A 23544-nucleotide genomic window follows, 5' to 3' on the forward strand; every position below is an offset into this window, starting at 1 on the left:
ACTAATCAATGCTTCCAAACAAACATTGGGCTTCCCAAGGTTTATTTCCCCCTGTGAAGCCCACACACTGGGAAAAATTCAGATTTTAATTGCTTCCCCACAGATTGCTGCCTTGTTGAGAAACTGGGTTAATTGCTTTAGAAGTGAGAGCCACTTGTGACCTTCAATGAATGTTGCCAACTGCAGTGACTGCAGTGTGCGAATACTGCAGGCTGCAGGTGCTGCAGGTTATTTAGCCACAGCTAGGAGAAATAAAAGGTGCCAACCTGTGCATTTTTCTGTTGTTTTTTTTTTTTATACATATGAATGTTGACATCGATTTTCAAAAAGCTTTTAAAGCGTCAGTCTTGCAAAGCTGTCCTGACAGGATTGTGTTTACTGTGTTGCTCCCTGGCCTACATTGTGTCAACGTCAGGCCGTTAGCCATACGCTGCTGCTCAGTGTTAGGATTGAACTGCAGCTTGATTAGATTTATCAAAATTGCTGTGAGGTGAAATGGAATGTCAAAGGAATAAAGTGTCTCGGATGTTATGTGGATCAATATTTCTACTTCACTTTTTACTGTCATTTCTTACTTCCTTGTTTGTAAGTCATCCTGTATATATTCAAGCTGTGGTAGATAGAAGAGGTTTAGCACAGAGAGCAAGAAGCTATGAGAGCTGCATGAACTCAGGTGCTTAATTTTAAGTGTTCTGTTCTTTCCTGTATTTTTATTTTTTTTCATTTCTTCCTTCCTTCCTCTGTCTTGGTACCTTTTCTTCTAACCTTCCCTTTTTTCCTTCTCGCTTACTTCACTTACTTCCCCCTTTCCTTCCTTCATTCCTTCCTTTGTTTCATTCTTTCTTTCTCTGTTCTCTTCTTTCTTCCTGGCTGCAGCCTGCAGATTTCCTCATGAGTTTTCTCCTTGCTGCTGTGCTTCCTGGGGAATGTGAACAGCTCTTACAGAACCAGCAGGAGATGAAGTTGGGGCCATGACATTCCCCTTAGGGCTGATGCCTGGGACAGAGTCCTTGTAGAATATTCCACCTAATAACGTTACTAGCTGAGGATAATAATACCTGTTTTATAGGTTGAGAATCCCAAGGCACTGTGAAAGACAAGCAGGGTCAGCTAAAAACACATACAGACTTTAAATTGTGTTTTGTTGCTGGCGAGTTGTGGGATCCATTGAAATGGTCTGTGTGAATTCCGTCGACATTGGACTCACAGGGGATTTAATTACATTTTATCATGCTTACATATCTTCCTGAATACTCCCAGTAAAAGCAGATATCTTTGGATTCATTCAAAACTGGGCCTTGCTCTCTTTTCAGATTACAGAATTATTCACCAGGATGTAGTATTGAGTAGCTCAGGATTGAAAGAGGATACAGTGCATGAGAAATGAAATATACAGCCATTTAGCTGTCAAGTGCCTTTGTTTTCCCTTCAGAAATGAAAATTAAGCGTGGCCTCTAGTTTGACGACAGTTGTGTTAAACATTATTGACAGCACAAACTGTTGTTGACACGGGGCAGCGGTACCGTTAAAGCCTGTGCTAATGGACAAAATAAGGCAGGAATAATTAAAAATAATGAGCTACTTGATGTGTAGCCATGTAAATGGCTAATGTGAACCTTCAGAAATAAACAGTTTCCCAACAATAATGCTTCAGGTTGCCAATGAGATCAGTCTCTACATTAAATCACACTTAATGAACCTGATTATACAGTAAGTCTCCTGGAGTCTATCATGAAACATTTAGAAAAAAAACCTCTTCCACACCTTTAACTAGTCTCATTTAGAAATCAAATGGCCTTATTTAACATTAACTATACTATATGATATTGTATATTGCAATACATATTTGTGTTATGATGCTAGACTTAAATATGATCTCTAATAAGTCAGGGCAACTTATACTCAGTAAATTCTGCACTTAATAGTCCACATCACATTATCCTGTATGTAGAGCATCTATCCAGGATGTAAAAAAGACACAGAGTACTCCATAAAAATACACTTACCAGCCTGCTGGCTCACTTTGTGCAAAATTTACCCTATTGGGAAACATTACTTCCTTATAATGTAAAGTGTATTTCGTCTGTTTTTTAAGGTTTGGGTGACTCACAAGAAAATATTTGCCTACTGAACTCACAGTGACTTAAAGTAGCTGGTGTCTACATAAATTACAAATGCAATGCAACATAAATGATTGAAATATTAGTCAGACTTCCTGTGGCTTTTCTGACAAATACAAAGTAATAAAAACATTAAATTCACTGTAGTTGCATCCCTGTGCTCCTTTGTAGGTGGCTGGGTGAATGTGTGGGCAATTAAGTTTTCAGGTAAGTTGGCTATGACAGGTAACGTTAGTGATTGCTGGTTGATAAGCACTTGACATTAGGCCTGTTTTAGCATTTGGATCTCCTGTAATCTTGGGGAGAGCTCAGCTTCCCCTACAAAGACATGAGCGCCCTAAGAAGCAACTAAATCTTAAGTTTGGAGGAAGAGGTTTCAAAAACTGACAATTATTAAAAATGGCAAAATACAGTTCAATAAATGACAAAACAAATTCATAAAATTAATTAATCTAATTAAGATCTCACATCCCATCCTTACTTACTATGAATATAAACCTCTGCCCTGGTCAGTGCTTGTGACTTTAGCTACTGTCCAATAATGTCTGTTAACATGATTGATTAGTGCATATGTGCTGTTTTGTTTCGTTTTGTATCATAAGCTGCTTTCATGTGTTTTTTTTTTTTTGTTTTTTTTTGCATCTACAGTATTTTCTAGTAAATATTCTGCATAGATTCAGCTCAGGTGGGGACCACTTTTACAGCTCTCTCTTTTTCTGATGTAGTCTCTCATGATTTAGCAGTTGTTGCAGCATTTGCAATTGTGAACATGCACGAGCTGCAATACAATGCTGCTAGTATGTTAACCCTCTGCCACTGCTGCACTGAGCATTGTTATTTATTCTTAACATTGACTGAATGCACCACCTTTGGCATGGAAAACAATGGTTAATGATTATTTTTTCATGAATAACTTGAGTTTGAACTGCAAGCGATACGTTGTACAGTAATATTTTAAAATCTTTCAGGGGGTGTAAACCTAAAATCCATCCCTCTGGCTAAGCCTTTTAATGTGTGTGTGTACGGTACCAATCAAAGGTAAACACTTTTAAAACTCAGCAATACAAATGTTTCTTCTTAAGCATATCCCTAAATCAAATATTCAGTGCGCAAAATTTTGTCCAATTCACCTGCCGCTTTTTGTCTCCAGAAACAGGCTCCTTGCCTAGAGGACCAGCAATATTCACTCTGTCACATTAAACACAGACTAATTGATATGCCAAATAAAGATTTTCCTAGAGTGCCCCTCCCCTCACCACTCACTCACACACACACACACACCCTCCCCACCCCCCTGCACACACGCACTCCATCTTCCATAATATGAATTTTAATAATAGCCAATAGAATATTGATGTGATCTCAATATGTCACTCCTCAACATACTGAGTAAGTGAAATGCAGCTCTCAGTGGACTGATTGTATTATATTGCAATGAGGCTATTTGATTAGAGGCTATTTGATTTTTTTTTACTCAATTCAAGTTCCTACTTTTGAAGTCACGACTTTGTTAGACACGGATCGGCAACGAACACGTTTTGACATCTCTTGTTTTTGAATGATAGACAATGTAACATAAATAGACAGCTGCTTGGCATCTAATTATATCAGTGTGCAGTTGATTTTCTAAGGTTGCACATCACTAATTTTATATTGAATTGTGTCTCTGTAAGTGTTTGACTATAGTACAGAGTAGTGTCACATAATATGCTGTGCAACACTGGCCATACAATATGTTAATATCAACGGGGTCACCATACCAGAATGTGTTTGACACGTTGATTTGGTATGAGCTTTTTACACTGGATGCCCTTCCTGCCATAACCCTCCCGTTTTATTCGGGCTTGGGACCGGCACCATGGTGGCCCTTGGTGGCTGGAAGGGGCCACACACATGATGGGGTGGCTTCCTGCATCCTAACCCGATGCTCTACCCATTGAGCCACCAGGCCCCCGTGGCCATACAATATGTTAATATTAGGCAATTTTGCAATGCCCCGGATTCGATTAAAAAGATTGACCAACAAAACCCACCATATTTTCTTCTAAGAAATAATATACAGCAACTATGTTAATGTTGAGGGACTTTAGAAGATAGCAACAACATTTACAATTTGATAAAGTATACATATATATCACACCCTTTTAATTATTTAATCGGCCACACCGCACACTTGAAAAATGTTGGTCGCTTGCTGCTACAGGTGATGTGAATATATTGAACCATGTACTGAACCATCACTTCGATCCCAGCATCTGCCTGTAGAGTCATTGGTCATTTCAGACTGACACACATCAATTGCGTACATACTGTACATTCAGATAACAGTACATTTCAGTGAGTGGGCTGACTGAACCATTAGGGGGCACAGCATGTCTTGTATTACTACATGTTTTTCCACTGGTTTTTCTGTAGTGAAGAATTATCATCATTCTCCACTCCATGCTATGCTGAACATAATATTTTTCCATTAAGACTGACAAGGTCAGAGCATAGAGTCCAAATCTGAATATTGTACATATTATGTGTTTACATTTCATGGGATCTGTGGTTATTGCATGATAAAGTAAATAAAAAAATGAGCTGTGAGTGAGATGGGACGTGCCAGGTGTACAACATCATCTGGCTTCACCTCACCTGACTCCCACACCCTGACATTATGCTGTACTCCCCAAAGAGCACACTACAGTATGTTCTGCATTAGCAATCAGTGTTGCTGCTGACTTCTCTGAGAGGGAAGTTGTTACTGTTGCTTCTATGCTACATTTTTTTTTTTCACTGTGGGGGATGACGAGGTCAGAGTTTAGATGCCGAAGTTGTACACACTCAGCATTTCCATATAAATACACTTCATGCGAGTTGGGGCTGACTGAACTATTGCTAAGGTAAAGTTCAGGTTAGGTAATGGAGCGAAAACCTGGTACACTGCTTCCTACATGACGACCTTCATGACTGAAGGTAAAATAGTGCATGCAAATTTGATATGAAGATTAGTCCAAGAATTACTGACCCACAAGAAGTTATAGAACTTCTCTGTGCTCACAACACAAATACCTTTAACTCATACTCTACATAGGCGATGGTAGTGTGAATTTCAGCACCTAATTAAACTGTGCATTGTAACGATATGAAAAGTCCTCTCTCCTGTAATAGGAAATAAATAAAACTGTTGGGCACATGACTTCAATGAAAGTAATGTGCTACCAGTTTTGAATAAAGCAGTGATGCATTGTTTCCTCTACAGATCTGTGTAGCATGGGCTGTGCTTGGAAGGCCTCATAAGAGATCTGTGAAAGGAACGTGGAAATGTATTATATACTTTATACTTTGCTCAAACAAATATAGTTCAGGAAATTGAAGCAAACTTCACAGTCCAACAAAATCTGCTACATCTCAAAGTCTTTCAAATTATATATAAACTGTCTTATGAAACTGTAGCAGCAAGTCTTCTGTGCAGCATTTTTGTGTTGCATCCATTGACTGAGCTTTGATCAGAAAATGCCTGGATGGTGAGATCCTTGAATAGCTCAGCCTCCCACAGCAGCTGTTTATGAACTTGTCCCAAAACTGTCACCATAGTTGATGAACAGTAGTACAAACCCCAGGGACAAAGGTTTGAGTGCATTAGCCCCCCAGTGAAAAATCTTTCGATGGCCCAAATAGTCCTGTTCTCACATGTGTAGAGGTAACTGTATGTCAGTCCTAATTAGGGGGGCTGTTTCTCTTGCTTTCGTCATTACAACTGAGACAATGAAGCACTGGGATGTTAGACGGTGCCTAGAGTTTCACCAAATGTTACTCAACAGTTTTTATTTGGTGCTCATATGTGGTACACTGCTGAGTAGGCGACAAGGTAACAAGAATTTTTGATGCTTTCAGTCCCTGTCTAGTTGTACTAGTTAGTTTGTGAAGTTACAGCATGTTGATGTCATAAACGTCAAAAACTATCCCACATATCCTCCGAAATAGATGACAGACATTGTGCTGCAGTGAGTTGAGTTAGTTAGACTAGTTATCCAATATCAGGCTCATACAGAGGGCAACACATTAAAGGGAAAAAACAACCATGCGTCTGAGTAAGTACTTGGGTCACCATAAATCACCAAAACAGCTGCATTAAGCCTTGACATTGATTCCATAAGTCTCTCGAACTCTGCTGGAGTGATGGAACATTATTCCCTCGAAAGCTATTGCATCATTTGGTGTTTTGATAGTGGTCGTGGAGAGCACTGTCTGACATGTCAGTCCAAAATATCTCAATGAGGTCTGGATCTGGTGCATGTGAGCTGTAGCATATGATTTACATGATCATGTTCTCAAAACAGTCAGTGACCCTTAATGCCCTTTGAATAGGGGCATTATCATTTATTTTTAAAAACCTTACATTTTTGTGAAACTCTGGCAGAAATGGTTTCAATAAATGTAAATGGTGCAACTCATCTAATTAGCTGTGAAAATTATTTCATTTTGCAGTTTCCGATTCTCCGTTCTGTCAAAGATCAGCACTGTCAAGATTGTTTGCGAATAATTAGCATCAAAGATTCACATGGCAAAGATCATGAAAAATAAAACTCATCCTAAACAATTCACAAAAAAAACAAAAAACTTGCAAGTCCAACTAAGAGAATGGTGTGGGATTCACCGTGGTTCAGAATGGTAAGAACAGCAGAAACCCAATGTTGTCACAGCTTAAGAGCATTCGCGTCATACTCTAGGACAGTTACACCTGTCTCTAGCCTTTTACTGCCTACACACTCATTTGCTCATTCACTCATTTTAAATTAGTAGATAAATTAATTAGATAAATTAGCTTAATATATTGAATTTGGGTTAATGCTGCATTTTATTTGATGTTACTACCACCTGTGCCAAGAACGCAATCTTATAATACCATTATAATATATTTACCTAATATTTATTAGTTGATTTGGAGTGTGAAATCATTGTTACAGGGATGTTGTATAAAATGATTTTAATGCACCCAAAGAGTACATAATGTGAGAAGACAGGACAAAGTGAGGGGACGAACAAGAGAAATCCAAACAATTACACTGGCATAATTGCACATCAAACTTATGAACAGTAATTATCATCAAACATTGGTTTTGTCCTCTCATCAACCTTAGCCAGAGAAGGATGCAGGCTGCCAAAATGTTTAGAGCACTACAAACTTTAGATAGCAGCCAAGTCAGTTCACAGCAATGTGCTACATTTCCTGGTTGCTCTATAATTAGGCTCAGTGTCGTGGTTAATCCTCTCACATAAAAGCTTTAGACATGGGTTGTTATGGAGAAGTACTCCAAGAATTTATTTTTTAAATATTTCATTTGTGCTTATATATTTTTTGCAACTTTGATCAACTTGCAGTTGCAGAAATCATAACAATGAAACTAAACCCATCATTTATCATTAACTGGAAGATCAGGTAACAGAATCCCAGACAACCCAGATGGATCTCACTGAGTCATAAATGTATATCAGCTCATAATCAACCCTGACCCATCATCCATTCAAAGATTCGAAAGGAATGTGAAATCTTTTCTCAAACATCTCAGTGTTGAGCCTTATTCAAAAGTGTCAGACAGTCAGATGTATGTATACAGTCCTTAAAAAGATGGTAGCTGCGTGGAACGAAGAAAAAAGCCTGACTTGATTAAAAAAGTACCAACTGAGAATTGAAAGCCCTGTAGCTATTTTCTAGAAAAAAACAAAAGAGTTCCTCAAACTCTCATCTTTACATGGTTTCATGACCTGTAGTTTCTGGAAAACAAAGGCCCTGTGAACTAGACTTGGTTGACTGTCTCTCAAAGAGTGACATCTATGATTCTTACTGTGAAGATAATTGAATGGAAATTTGTTTAACACAAGCTTTTGTATGTATCTTGAACACTTTGTCTGCTGATCTAACGTGGAATTTATTTATTTTCAAATCTGTTGCTCAAGTAAAGACACAATAGCATAAGTAAACACTTTACCGTATATGGGTCCATGCAGTTGGAATGAACATTGTGCCTTCTGCAGCCTACACAGCCTCCTAAGCGGAATTTTGAATAACACTTACTCTGTGTGATGGCTGAACATCTGTTTGCTCTCTGTGTGCCAATATGACTCATGGCTTTACATTTATCGAATGTGCTAAATGCTTCTGATGTGTTAGAACTGATATGTGCTATCATCTTCCATCTACAACTGACCCAGTAATATTAAGAAATCTAACGTAACTTTATGGATTGCAAATTGAATTATGAGCAGATATCCATTTAGGCAGCTATTTAGATTGCTTTCCTTCAGCTGAATAAAAGCCATGTGTGTTGGTTTGTTGGTCTGGTTATTTCTCTGGCTGTCTATTTAGCACTTGGTGCAGAACAAGATCTGCCAGAAACAGCATGCAGCCTTGTTGCCAGAGGAAAACATGGATATTAAACCATTTAGCAAAAAACACTAAATGACAATGTTACATAACTACACCTGGTTCTAGTGTCATCAATCTATTTAATGGCACATGTGTTGTCATCAGCCTATAAATATGGCCTTGTAGGTCCCTACTTTACTCTCAGTAGATACACTAGTTCATTATTGTGGCCTAGATTTGCTGCCATGGTCACAATGAGAAGCAACAAACCTTATTTAGTTTAAAGTCTGTGTTTTGTCACCAACCACTCATCCTATGAAAACGTAGTCACTTTAAATGATGTAACTGACTGCCGCTAATAATCCTGTCAGATTTACTACTGTGGCTAGATGCTGCCAAACTATCACATGTAATAAATTACCTACCGCTTCTACAATAAGTGGCTTACTGAACCATAACTATGGGCATGATTATGACTGACTACTAAATAACATGATATGGCACTTCGTTTGACAACAGTTTCAAAATGTTTGCTTTCTACAATAATAACCATGACAATTAAGGCATAGTTAAGGTTAGCATAAGGTTCGGGATGTGGTTAATACCAGTTAAGGCATGTTACCGGCAAGTACTTTAATACACGTGGAGGGGGTTAGGGAAAGATCATTGTTACATTTATTAAACTATGATTATTAGCTGTAGGTCCATGACAGAATGCAAACCCTGGAAAAAGAATCAGGTTATGCTAGATTCAGTATGTTGTCCAAGCACAATGAACAACTTATCAACACACTGAAAGGCACATTGAAGTCCAGCCATCATAAAGATGGAACATTTGTGAAGGCCCCTTATGAAAGACATCTACAGTGCTGTACTTTTTTGTTCATGTGTGAAGTGACAGAAATTGTTGTTTAAAGAATAATAAAACTGGAGATAGTACTTCAAACCATTATTCCCTGCTGTCCAATTACACAATCACTGACTGCATGAAGTAGGTGTGAATGTTGAATTGTTGGGGGTTTTGAACACAAAATTTGGGGCGGGAGGTTTTCAAAGATGTTTAACCATCCGCCAAGTATTTCTGAAGAAGCATACTGGCATCTTATCCCTCCTCTGTGCAACACAAGATAAAAGGAACAATATATATGAATGTGATAACCAACAGACATTGGACTGGTTTATGACTACAACTTCAAAACCAATGGACAGAATAACATGACATTTGTAGTGAGTGTGATCCCAGAGGATAAAACCCCAATGGTCCCCATTGACTTTCTCTCTAGCATCACCTTCAGGCCAAATGTAGGACTTGAGAGGATTAAAATGTAATGGTCTGATTGCAGTAACATTTAAAAATGAGTGAGTTGTTGTGGGCTTGTTTTGTTCTTTTTCTTCTTGGGGTTTCTCACCGCCAGAACAATGAAACTCCATTCATACAAACCCTTTGATTTGAGCTGTTGGTCTTTAATGGATCTGAATAAATGAATGAATTAATGAATTAAGCCCCTTGTACTGTAGAAGACAATCAGTATAACAAGTGGGTTTGCACTGACCTTACACACCACCTTGTGGAAATTTCAGAATAAATAGCTTCATGGGAGTTTGCATTAGACTAACTACTATAATGGGAACAACATAACCTCTTTTGTCTTCCCCTAATTTCCCTCTCAGTCGGGTTAACCAAACTATTTGTGAGGATTATTTTTTTATAAAATTAATTACGGACCGATACCATGCAGTGTTATCTACAAATCTGTACCTGTCTCTAATGATGCACACTATTTCTTAACAACACATTTTTTAAACACTACAGAACACAACAGGTGTCCATTTGGATTAGTCTTAATTACACCACAAGTAGTAACTCTGTTGGAGAACTAAGGATTTGAAATGCGAATGACAACAAGGGAGAAAAGTGGTCTTATTTTGAAATGCGACTGAGTGACTGCTGACAAGGCTTTTACTGTAAGTCTCATTTATTAAAGGTCTTATTAATACAAACTTTTTTCTACATCTAATTACCTGATTACATATACTCCATTGTGAGAGTAAGACAACAGAATCCCCCATCATGCAAATGTGGAACAACATCTTTAATTTGGCTTAGAACAAGAGCTCACTCCATTCTGCTGCTAAATTTAGAGGCAGTGCGTTTAGTGTTTTTTCCATTCATGTCTCTCTAGGTTGTTTCTGGTATTTTTATGCTTCAGCATCTTGTCATTACACACAGTATCCAGTTTGCAAAATGCAACGTGTTCTTAAACAAACACAACTGTTTCATCACAGCAAAGTGAGAACAATTTGGTCGTATTTAACTGACTGCCAGTGCTGGGGATGTTGCATAAATCTTTTACATTGGTGCTTGAAAGTTTATGAACCCCTAAGAATTCTCTACGTCTGTACAAACATAAACCAAAACATTATTAGATGTTCAAGCAATTTTTAAAACTTAACTAAAAGGTATCCCAGCTAAACAGATGAGAGAAAAACAGTACTTTTTTATTTATTTATTGTGGGATATAACGGCTTGTCCGTTCAGGGGTCGCCACTGCGGTACATGTTCTGCACATTGATTCGGCAAAAGTATTTACACCAATGCCCTTCCTGATGCAAACCTTGGGACCATGGGGCTCGGGACGCTTAGTGGCCGGGCGGGGCTGCACCTGGTGGGGTGGGATTTGAGCCCACACCTTCTCCATCCCAACCCAGTGCTCTACCACTGAGCCACCAGGCCCCCGTCATATATTTTAAGTTCAACAGGGAAATTCTACATAAAAAATGTTTGACCAGCAGCTCAAAATGTGACTCATGCAGCAAGAAAAGAAACCTAACCACACAAGTTGCTCTACCAAAGGATCTTAAAAGCACAAGAAATGTAACGTTTTAGAATGACCAAGTCAAAGCTCTGACCTTAATCCCATAGAATGCTGGAAGCACCTGAAGTGATGCAAGGAAGCCAAGAAATATAAGTTTTTCTGCAAGGAAGAATGGGCCAAAATCTTTCTACTCTACTGTTCGGGCTTTTAGGCCTAGCATTGAGATATGGTCACATTTTAGGTCATGATTATGCAGAAAAGGGTTAGTCAGATGTGGCAGACAGAGCAGCACTTGAACAAGGTGATCTGTTACAGACATCGATCAGCTATTTCAGTTCACTTTGATTTAATTAAAAAGACTCTTCAGCCTACAGTATAAACACATTGAAAGTCCATTGACTGGCACATTTTTATTAAAAAGTTGAATAGTTTGTTTTGTGTTGAGCGCAAAAAAAACATTTTTATTTTGAATTTACAGTTATTGAATTCATGATTGATTTGTCAGTCGCATAATACATATTATGTAACGACAAATGCAATTATATCTTCTAGAAATGTGGTTTCCAACCTGGGTGTTACCACATCCACAGTGGGTCGTGAGACATGTGCAAAGTTGAGTTGTGAGACGACTTGGGAGAGGAATTAAAACTGAATAATAAAGTAAATGTTATGATTATGCGTCTAGATTTTCACATCATCATAAATTAAACAGAGAGAGATGAAATATAAACGTGATAGAATATGTGATACACCTAAACACTCAGCAGGACAAAGCCTCCACAAGGAGACTAATTCAGTGGGCAGAAACTGCCTCAGAGTGATACTCAAGTGATAACCCATTTAAATTTTTACACTTAGAAATGAAACACATATTTTAATTATTCAGTGTGACTGTATGGTCATAAATTTACTAAGAAATTATGGCCAACGGATGCTTCATACATTACCTGAGAACAATCAGAATATACGTGAAACCAAATAATAGTTGTGCATCCATAGGAAAAACAGTGTGAAACCACCAGGCCTAACTTATATCTCTCAGACTGTTGAATCTATGTTTTGACATATGTAGTTTTTACAAATAAGTCAGGTTTCACATTGAGGTGATAAAAGAAATTGACAGAAACATCTCTTTCTGCAGAAACTCATCTGAGAACCAGTAGGTAATTTCAGCTGCCATTATTATAGGACGTTTATGTGCCTTAAAGTGGAATAAAATCATTGAACAGTGCAGGTAATGTTAAAATGACTGCACTTCTACAAAAATAAACCTAAGGTCTTATAAGGAGTGATTCTTCTATCTTGTATCAAGAGCTTTTTTTTTTTTTTTTCAGTTTTAGAGCATACTTTAATGATTTTATGTTCAGGTTTTTTAATGCTCTCTCTCCAAACCCTTTACCCACAGTCACAATGTTCCTGCACACTCTCAGGTTTACTCTGCTCGCACTCAAAACTGTCTGCGTGTTCTCAGCACTTTTCCTCTGCTCTACGTCAAACCATGCTCCTCGCTCTCAGGTGCTGCTGCACACTCTCAGTGTAAAAACAAATGGAAAATAATGTTTCTAACCTGAGATAATGACTTGTAGACAGTCTTCTGCGCAGTGATTTATGTTTGTACTTCTTCATAGCAGGTTGTACAACTCCCAGAATATAAAACTGGGAGCTTCTTCCTCCATGTTCACTCATTGTACAAAGACAGCAAAGTGCTACAGAACACGCTAATCCCCTGCAAGATTCGTCTTCAGGTTGGCGTTCTGTCCCACCCCCAGTTACATGAATGGTGTATGCGGCACAAATCCTATTGGTTTGTGGATTTTCACTGTGTCATCTGTGTTTATCCACCAAAAAATCGGAGTGGGAGTGCAGAGCTCGAAGACCAGAAGTTTTGCAAGCACACTACAGCACCTGAATGCGAGGAGGGGGTTTAAGGTGATGATTTACAATTTAAAAAAAGTTGTTAAATATCTTATTATGACCCTTTATCCAAAAGCTCATCAGTTCAAATGAGTGAAATCGTTCCTTTCAGCTCCTTGCTCCTCAAGCCAACTGTGTTCTGATTGGCCAGCTTGCAGAATTCCTGTTGGTAAAATTAGTGGGCATGGAAACCCCACACTGATTTCTTTTTATAGACTTTCATGACAGCTGTATGCCAGCATACTGTTGGGGATGTAAAAAAAAATCAGATCACACCAGGGCAGGGCAGACTAGAAGCTGGGCTTTTCTCATAACTATAGATTCACCTTAAGCTTTGAGCCTTTGACTATGTGGCATATTGACAGCCAATTTTACAGAAAAGTTTTAATTTAGTCTCTTTAAAACTGTGATTTTTAATTTTTTTTTCAACTTCCTTTATCTGGTTTTAGTTTGGGTAGTACGAGAAAATAAATATTTCTGCTTATACTGAAAAACCTTTTTAACAAGTTCAGCTTAATGTGGCTCTTTTGGAACCTAGCCTAACTTTGGTTGTCCTGCATAACCGGCACCACAAATCTGGTTATTTAACTTATCAACTTCTGGGAAGCTTCTGAAAGAGGCCAAGCTGTTTATTATAAAAGACACCAGCATAACCATAAATGAAGTATTATAAAGTTATAAAACTGTGACACAACTGGGAAAATGTGAAATGTGAAAAAATATGCTTGTTGAGCTGCAAATAATGTGAATATATAGCTAAATTAGAATAATAAGCTGCAGTAATTTCTTATTTATTTTTTTTATTTTAAGTGATTTAAAAAATGACAGATCCTTTCTTTTAAATTCAGCTCGGTTTCTTTTTCTTTTAAATTTAGACAGTGTCAGACACGATGTTAACTGTTGGTGGATGTGGGCACTATCATGTGGTTTACAGTATGCAGCCTTTTTATCTGTGCCTGCTACAGTGCTTAGAATGGCTAACCTCCAAAATTATTGTTTGGCTAAAATGTTGTTTAAATTGTTCAAATTTGATGAATGTGGGAGGAAATGAAGAGGAAGAAAATAGACCCTAACTGGAGAAGTAAGCACTGTATTATGGAAATAACAATAAATACATTACAATACAGTTTCCAAGGGGCTTTGTGCTAATTCAAGTACAGTCTTAGTCACAAAGGTGCAGCAGCACTCCTTTACTGACCTGCTGTGGCAGCAGCACTGACCTTCTGAGATGAGGGTTTTGAGAATCATGACAGAAAATGAGGACACAGACTCCACCTTACTACCAGAAAAGCATCACAAGATGGTGCAGCCCCCAAAAGTTAACGCAGTGTGACTTAAATTTCACCTTAGGTATAATATCACATTGGAGTTGGTGGGTGCCTGGAATCTATGTGGCATCTCTTTGGGACGATTGAATATAAAATTTAAATCCTTAATGTATTCCTTTTGTGTAATGTAACAAGCTGCACTCCCCTATGGCCAAATGAAACACAGGTTGTGATCAAGTTTGAGTGTGGTTTATTTTGTGGTTTATGGTTTATTATGAATACACTATATCACTGGACCTAAGAGATCTGCAAAATCAAGATTTACAATTGGGTTTTAGTTAGTATTTAGTTTCTGTCTTAGCCCATAGGAAACATTTAAAAGCCACAAATATGAGAATAGAAGATGGGGAATATTATTTGCCTTTGCAGGACTCTGTGAAACTGCACATGTTTAGCATCAAAATGTGACAGCCTTCCTCAATGATCATTGATTGGCTGTGAAAGGAAGCAGAGTTTAGTGTCTGGCTGTCACACTAAGGCTCTTGAACTCTGGTACCCTGGTTAACAAACATTCAGTGAATCCATGCATTATTCACCTAACACTCTATAAATGTGATAGGACGTACCCTTAATTATGTTTTTTATTAATCAAAGATAAATGGCCTTTGAATTAATAGGCTTCAGATGGTAATAAAAGTGGCTTGATGTTAATTAAAATTATTCTTGATGACAAATGTGTTGGCTTTCTGACTGAAGGGGTCTCGGAAACAATCGAACAAATCGTCCTTTTTTTTAAGAACCTGTCAAGTGAAGCTTTTAGAGTATTATTATGCCAATGGATTATTGTTGGATATCTGTTCAGACGTGCTCTCTAAATATGAAATATGAAACGAGGTCAAAATAAAACCACAATAATGTGGTTGTTTATCAGCGCATATTATATTTATTTGTACAGTTTTGACCCCTCTGGTTATTTGCCAAAAGAAAAGAGAAGAAAACCGACTGTGTGCCATGAGTAGGGGTTATGAGATAGTGGGGTTACCTTGTATTCATACTGTATTGCCTGACCTTTTAAAATGCCAGGCTTTGTTGTCAAGGACTGACCCCTGCAGCACCACCTACGTATCAAAATTGTCCTTCTGCTGAGGCTCACAAGACTGTAAGCTTTATTGGGAACTAATGGTTTAACCAGAAATAGGCAGAAATATTATTGTTAAATAAATACTGTTCATGTTTTCAGTGGAGTGAGAAGAAATGGTGTATAACTAATCCACTGTCAGTTGCATGCAAATGAATATTGCTTCGTGTAAACAGGAAGATAATACACAGCAGCTTTGCATGGCTGTATGATGGGAGATAAAGTGATGTCATATTAAGCTTGTTTTCAAAGTCTGTTTTGGATGTAATCCAGTTTACCATTTACATACTGCATGCATAAGCAAGCACTGTACATTACAACCTGACAGAAGACAAACATGAGCTTTGGGCTCAGGCTCTTTATGTAAGCCACATCTCTCTATTCTTCTAAAACACATTTTAAAACAACAAAGAATTTTGGAATTTAAAATGTGTTATTACTCTTGCATACATAATGCCCACCCCCACCCCACTCCCCATGTGCACTTGTCATCAGCTAAAATATTCTGTCTTGTGTACAGCACTGGAGGGCCCAACTTACACAGTCAATTACTCTATGCAGCTTCATCATATATTTTGCATGTAAATGAGACTATAAATACACCAAATCATCTCTCAGATGCATCACCCTGTCGGGGTGTTAAAGACTGTGCTGTGACACACAAAGGGTCTGAATAATGTCTGAAGCAACTGCACTTCAGAAACTATTCACTTATTGCACAGTTTATTGTGTATCAGATTAAAATTTCAAGTTTAAACATTGGGCATTTTTCTATGCCGTTAGAAAACCATGCACATTTATTAGTTAATTGACTTCTCTGTAGAGGCCCCTTCGGCAGAATTCTTGGGTATCTCTCTACAAGCTTCTTTATAGGGTTTAAAAGGAGAAGAGTCAGAGGCTTTTTCCAAAGCCACCACCCCAGCACATCAAATGGATAAATAAAACAATCAGGATGACCTGCCTCGCTTCACCATGTTCACCCGTCTTGTGTCACCTGTAAAAAAGTGGGAAGACAGTTGCTCCATTCTAGTCTAGCAAAGGATATATACTTTCTGTGGCAATTGAGGTTAACCCACCGCAGGAGCTGTTAATCCCGCTCTATTACAATCTGGTCAGGAGCTGCCACCAAACTGGACAAGAGAAATTGCAGCGGGCAGTAAGAAAAATGATTGGTGCAACTCTTCACTCTCTCCTAGATTTGTGCACTGTAAGACCCAGGTAATAGGCAAAGAAAGTCAGTAGACTAGGCACACACACACACACACACACACGCAGCTGTTCCCAGGTTCTGCTGCCCTAAAGAGTAGGCCGAAACTGGCACGACAGAGTAAAAACTGGCCTAATGAGCTCAACACAAAGGGGAAACATACTGCCGTATGAGGCCATTTCGGGATTATAGATTGCAAAGACAAAATATTACTAATTAAAGTATAAATACAGTTTACACAACCTAATTTCCAAGTCAAAACAAAAATATTACAAATATAAAAGTTTCTGAGTTCTTGGTCTGGTCCTTGGCTTCTTTAACTAGGCTCCAGCTTTAGCCACCTCTTTCGTCACACCCGGAAGGGGAAGTATGGAGACAGGACAGGAAAAAATACTTAACACATCAAATACAGACAAAAATTATCATATGACAAAACAGTGCTAACTACTAAACAGTGGTAAATGTTACTAATACTAATAGGCAGAATGTTTGCGGACAAGGTTTAAGAAGCCCTAACAGCATATTAACACTGTTGGGGAACACGTGATTTGTGTGTGAGTACATCTGCAAGAACTAGGAAACTAGGAACATAGAAAGTGGGTGAGACAGTGTGTTAGCTTGTGCACTGGAGTGTGAGTGAATGATTTAACTCAAGAGAGGAAAGAAACCAAAACAAAAGCTTTGTCACACAGTTCTGGTCAAGTATTGGAAGTTTGCTCCAAAGTATATTTCTACATTCTTGCAAACTCCTTCTTTTTCCATCCAGTTGTACATCCCTCAAGTCTGCACCACTGAGCTTAACCAGATGTTCAGTTCAAACCAAGTGAGTTTCAGTTTTATAAATGTGAGATGGGTTCTGCATAGTGACTCGCTGAGTTGTGAGAATACATATTTTGCTACATTTTGCAAAATGTACTTCTTGCATAAGGCAAAGTACTTTGATGTCTCCACACTCCTTAACTCTTGACGGGAAGTCGATCCAATATTATAAGGTGACTTTAGGGGTTGTTGCTGCTTTGAAGACATCAATCATTAGCATTCAAAGGGACAGTCCGCTGTCCAACCACCCAGCGCTTGGATAAAGAAAAAAAAAAATACCAAAAGCAGGACAAAAGGTCCTGCGTAGCATTTTGTCTGACCTCCAGTTTATCAGACGCCTGCATTCCAGCCCACGTGATGTGCATATCGCCCCAGAAAGATAATGTCATTTTATACTCAGTAACCTGTCATGTTATTATGACAGCTGTGTTTGCAGAGACAGATGAATCTGATTTGGACAGACAGTTCACCTGCTCTTTGATATTCCAGATCTGTTATAATAAGGCTAAGAAAGTGTAAGAGTTGTGAAAGACAGGACAAAGTCAGTGGATACTCTTATGGGACTTATGGATTTTCTCACCAAACTTTAAGTTGTACAAGTGTAACACAGCCTTATAAGAAGTCGCATGAATCACTTTGAGAACTCTCTCTCTTTTATGTTAAAGAGTATCCCCAAGGATTTTACATGTCAAAGTCAATTTAGCAGTCATGGATAGTACATCTCAGCCTGGGAAAACAGTAATCTGTGTATACTGTGGTTCTGGAGGAGCTTTGTCAATTCTGAGGAAATTACTCAGGTTTCATCACCTGGGTATTTTTTGCTTTGAGATATTTTTGTATTCTAGTCTGCATTACAAACGTGGGTGTTGGCCAGATAGGGAGAGTCAAATAAACTGACTTTTGAAAAGCCAGAATAACCAAAACTAAGAAGGTCAGGAAATTAGTAGCGAATGAGAAGCTTTTAGCAAAAAAAAATAGGCAGCGCAATCATTCCGAATGCAATACATACAATATGTAATAATAACAAGCAATGTAATCATTATCTATGAAAACAGACTTTTCAAACTCTTTTCGAAAACTAATTACTTTTTTGGAGTGTGCTCAATTATAAAAGTATCAAGTCTATTGGGTCCTCCGACTTATTCATGTTGCACTTAGCAGATTTGATATAGACATTTTAGTCTGCTAAATTATTCATAGTATTAGTTATGGTTTTGTGTGATTGTGTGTGAAGTGGTCATTGTATTGTGCATATACTGTAGTAGTCTATCTGGCCTGGATACTTCCTCACAATGAAAACAGATTCCCTAAAATAGAACAGTTTACAGGCTCCATTTGGATCTGAGTTTAACTAACCGCTTTTCATTTCTTTAATTAATGTAAATGCTGGTTGCATTCAGGATATAATATGAAAAATGAAGTCTCCTTTTCCCTTGGAGAAGTCATAAGATTTGGGATCAGGTATGTTCATTGCGACCAGATTATAACAGGACATTGTTTAATGAGTGTGTGCCTCTTATCTCATGAGGTAAATTAAATCATTTACTGTGGACTGTGTGGGTGTGTTTGGTCTACAGTATTTTATTGGCATGCAGAAGTGTTATTCACAGTATTACTGTGACTCCTGATGTGCTCATATTGCTAAATTCCTGTGAATGAATCCTTCAGACCCCCACAGAATGGACATGCTCATAATTAATCCAACAGTAAACACTGGATGTGGAGCTGAAACACACATTTTAAATTGAGTTTTTTGGTGTTCAGTGACATGACACATTTGGATTAATTACTTTGACGCAACTTATTTTGAATAAATTGATCACACAACTTATTTTTCTTTTAGACAGTTTTGGGCTTGTTGGTTTGATTTATTTGGCAGCCAGCGATATTAGAAGTACAGTAATTTGTTTTAAGAGCAACTCATTATTTTGATGTGTTCTTCGACAACAATACAGAAGCATTTGGCAGATTATTTAGAAATAATTTTGATTTTGATTTTTTTAATTTTGTAATGGCATTTTCCAATAATAAGCTACTTTTATTTTGCTGTGCACAGATCTACAATGTTGCTAGGATGGGAAATGCACCCCCAAATTTTCCTTAGAGATACAGCTAAAAGTTAACTGCATTCAAAACAAAACTAGCATTTCCAGCAAGAAAGATAAGAACTGAGTAAATACAGCATATAAACATTTGAACATGAGTTTTGGGGCGGGGGGACTTGCAGGCTTGTGTGGCTAATTCTGGTTAGTGGATCAGCTTCTGGGGAACATACTAATGGGACATTTACTGTAAAAGCTGTTGTCTATTGCCTGGGACAGGAAGGTAGAACAGGGATCAGATTAAATGAGAGGACGAGCAGAGGAAACTAAATAATGAATAGTCAGTGTCACACTATTGTGTATATTTAAATTTGTATTGGGAACCAAAAGAGGAGACGGCGAGGGAAGGTTTTCCATTAAATGAGGTTCTTTATTAACAAAAAGGCAAACAAGAGAAAAACACTCCATGAGGAGAGCAGGAAAAACCCACGCAGTAATACTAATAACTAAATAACCCAAGTAAAACAGAACATGAACTAAAATACTCTGGACGGGGAAGATAAACTAAATAATAACTGTGGCGGGGAAGCAAGGGAGCTAAGTAACTAAGGGGAAGCAAACAGGGAAAAACAAACGAACAAACTAGGCATAAGACGCAGACCGACAGACGGGGACAAATAAATACCCAAACACAAAACCAGGACCAAACAAGCGGGGTCAACAAAACACTAAACCTAAATACTGAAACAGAATGAAACAAACAGGAAAAAACAAATAGGAAACCAAACCTCCGACCAAAAGCTAAGGGGAGAGAGTCCAGACATGGGGATCAGGCCGAGCGTGGAAGGAGTCCACACAACAGGGAAAACGATGTCCAAAAGCATGGTGTCCATAGTAATGTTCACTGTTCACAGAGGGGGAGAGATAATCTGGCTATACACGTATACACAGGGGCACAAGGAGAAAAAAGATGCTAAAGAAACTAACAATAGGAAGTGGTGCTAAGAGATAACAAAATAAAAGCCAGGGGCAGGAAGTAAAACTAGAGAACTGACCATGACGGGCAGATCGGAGAGTTTAGGAGTGTAGACACACAATTTACAGCACTGAAGACAGTGCTGTAAATTGTGTTTTTTCTAAGTCTGAAGTGTTTGTAGATCTGTCACTTTATAAACATTAGCAGAAGCTTCCAGACAAAATACGTATACTTGACTGACTGATCTTTGCAATTAACTTCTTGTTTCAAAAATCTAAGTGGCTCAAAAGGTTCACCACAAAGGTGGAGCTCTTCACTGTTTTAAACGTGCCAAAGAGAAAAAGTACAAAGCAAAGATGTTTTGCTCAAAATTTAAAACTGTTACTGCCGACTAATTTACATTTTCGGCACTAAAATACCCATTTTAACGACCTGACATCTTTTATATGGTGGTCTCTCATAGGTACAGGACAGTAATGCCTCCTTTCCTCTAACCCGAGTAAAGAATGTGTGTACCTTTGTCACCTCTAGTTATCTACAATAAGTCTTTAATGTAACACTACACTTTTCCAACATATGAAACAATATATGAAAAATTAAAGGTGCATTAAAGGTTTAAAAGAAAAGCCACAGGTGGTTAACCTGTGAATGCAGCAAGTTTTCGATAGGTTACTGGGATTTGGAAGTGGTAGTTGAACCCGCTAACTATTAGTGGTACCAGGAATAATTTAATTAAATAAATAGTGACATAATAAATGTGACGTTTTAAAAAAAAAAGTCATAGAAAAAATGCCTTTGATTCTTTAATCATTAATTTAGTGTAGTAATTTATAAGTTTTAACTGCCTAATTTAATATTTCACATATTATTGTTTAATTCTTTCCAAGAGTAGTGGCAGAGGTTAAACGATTTTTTAAATATTGAATAAATAATCACACCATTGAAAAACTTTGGGTTTATAGAAAAAAAGGGGTTGTGCATCATAAACCTAGAACGTATATCAGCTTTATTGCTTCTCAATGTACAATAAACATAACTACTTACTTAAGCTACACTGCAACTAAAAATGGATCAGGGAGAGTGTGTGCACAAAGTTAAAGAAGCCTTATTTTTCCACAGTGCCATGTTTCACTGTGTTACATCAACCATAATCTAGAGTGACAACTGTTGATGACCTACGTGACACATATGACAACAGCAGTGTCTCAGTCACACAGCGTGAAATTGTAACTCCCTGAATTCTGGTTGAACTTTTACAGCTTCATGGCTGTTTGCACTCAAACAATGTTGAGCCCACCGCAAGGCATTACGGGCACTCGGGCTGCTGTAGGTGGGTTTACGGAGAGATGGAGAACACTGCTTGCAGGCTCTGGAATCTCATTAAGCACATTGTGTCGCCAGAATTAAAGCAATGGTGTATTTGGCAACAGCTAACCGTTACAACCAAGGAAGTAAGGAAATCTCTTAGTAACACCTCACACTGCAGAAAGAGCTTGTCAATGGGATTTTGGGAGAACATTCTACAGCTTGTCACTGTGACAGAAGCAGAAAAATAAAATGATGCTTGAAAAAGCACCAATATGTGACATCTAGTTCTTATATCAAAGTATTGCACCAAGTATTCCTATAAGCGACAGGTGGTACTCAGCTATCTTATAGGATCCTTTGCAAAACAAAACCAAAATCTCATAGCATGGTGTTGTGATTAGTTCTGGCCCCGGTTGGACAAGTGTCCTAAATGACCAAGAGCTTTGATCAAAATCAAGCTTCAAACATCTGTGTTAATTTTTGATGCAAGCTTGGTCATTGCCATATGTGTGTGTATGCAGACGCAATCACATAATGTTATGTAAGCCTGATGGCTTAGGGGTAGAGCATTGGGTTGGGATACAGAAGGCCGCGGGTTTGAATCCCACCCCACCAGGTGTGGAACGCATTTCGCTGTGGCAATCCCTGAAGGGCCGTTGATCTGCCCTCTCTGCAGAGCATCTACCACTGCAGATTTCACAGTCCATCCTCAAAGACCCCTACCACCAGCACAGACTGTTCACACTTCTACCCTCAGGACGGAGGTACAGAGGTGTGAAATGCAGGACTTTAAGACTGAAGAACTCTTTCTTCTCTGCTATCAGACTCCTAAACAGCTGACAGGAGTTTGCAACTGTTTACATTTTTGCTTTTGCACATTCGTTACTTTCAGAACTGCACTAACTCACTTTTTATTGTTCTTATTTTTCGTTTCTATTTTAATTTTACTTTACTATACGGCATTTATTGTGGACGGCAAAGTATGAATTTCATTGTGCAGGGAAACATGCTTTCTGTCTGTGCACATGACAATAAACACTTTGAATCTAAATCTAAATAATCAAAAACAGTTGGTGTTTACATCCAGGCTTTAAAGAGAACACATAGTCCTCCTGTGTCAGAACGATAAACTTTTCTAAAAAAGACTTTGTAAGCTCTCAATATTTACAGTGCTTTTTTCTATTACTTTGCTTATAGTAACAACTATATTAATAAAAGTAACTAAGTTAGTTAAAAAACTGAGAGGATTTTTTTTAATTTTTTTTTATGTATTTGTTTTTTATCCAAAGGTTGAAACAAATGTAGCCAATCCAATCACTGAACTGTCCCTTATGTGACTGCAGTATTGCAGTACTTAATATTTCAATTTTAGACTCAATTAGACAACTTGACTTAATAAAGATACATTTTTGCTTTTTGAGACATTGTTTTATTGTTGTCATATCATGCAAGAAGAGGGCAGGACTGAACAATGGAAACCCAGTGGCAATTCAAACTGAGCCTAGTGGTACGTGGCCACGTACAGTAAACAGTTTTGCTTAACTTCCCAGGTTTAACAATGTGAATCTTTGTGATTATTGTCTC

The 23544-nt window shown here is 38.0% G+C and overlaps 1 protein-coding gene across 3 annotated transcripts in view; it reads left to right on the plus strand.

The window, feature by feature from the left end:
* LOC137101787 (leucine-rich repeat and fibronectin type-III domain-containing protein 2) overlaps positions 1 to 23544 on the plus strand; it is a 140544-nt gene that overhangs the window by 47682 nt on the left and 69318 nt on the right. The gene's annotated exons all lie outside the window — the stretch shown is intronic.

Source organism: Channa argus, chromosome 16 (genome assembly GCF_033026475.1).
Source record: "Channa argus isolate prfri chromosome 16, Channa argus male v1.0, whole genome shotgun sequence".
Taxonomy (NCBI): Eukaryota; Metazoa; Chordata; class Actinopteri; order Anabantiformes; family Channidae; genus Channa; species Channa argus.